The sequence below is a fragment of the Capsicum annuum genome, chromosome 3, assembly GCF_002878395.1.
Source record: "Capsicum annuum cultivar UCD-10X-F1 chromosome 3, UCD10Xv1.1, whole genome shotgun sequence".
Classification (NCBI taxonomy): domain Eukaryota; kingdom Viridiplantae; phylum Streptophyta; class Magnoliopsida; order Solanales; family Solanaceae; genus Capsicum; species Capsicum annuum.
The window spans coordinates 14,473,963-14,474,419 of record NC_061113.1 but is presented as its reverse complement, the minus strand read 5'-3'; positions in this window follow the sequence as shown (position 1 = coordinate 14,474,419).

Sequence of the window (457 nt, the reverse complement as noted above, 5' to 3'; positions counted from 1 at the left end):
ATATATATATATATATACAACAATATGTATATATATATATAGTTACATACTAATTTATAGAACATATACACTTGTATACGTTAAAAATATACTTCTATAGAAGATATATACACATATATACGCACCATTCAATAATATGTACTACAATATATATATATATATATACTTATATACTAATTTATAAAACATATACACTTGTATACGTTAAAGATATAAGTCTATAGAAGATATAAACACATATATACGCACCATTCAATATATATGTACTACTTTAAATAAAGTATATACAACAATATATATATATATATATATATATATATATATATATATATATATATATGATAGTTAATTAATAATATATTAAAAGTAAGTTTTAAATTTAAACTAGAAATTCATTTTAAATCAGTATATAGGTACTACTTTAAATAAAATATATACTACAATATACATATATATG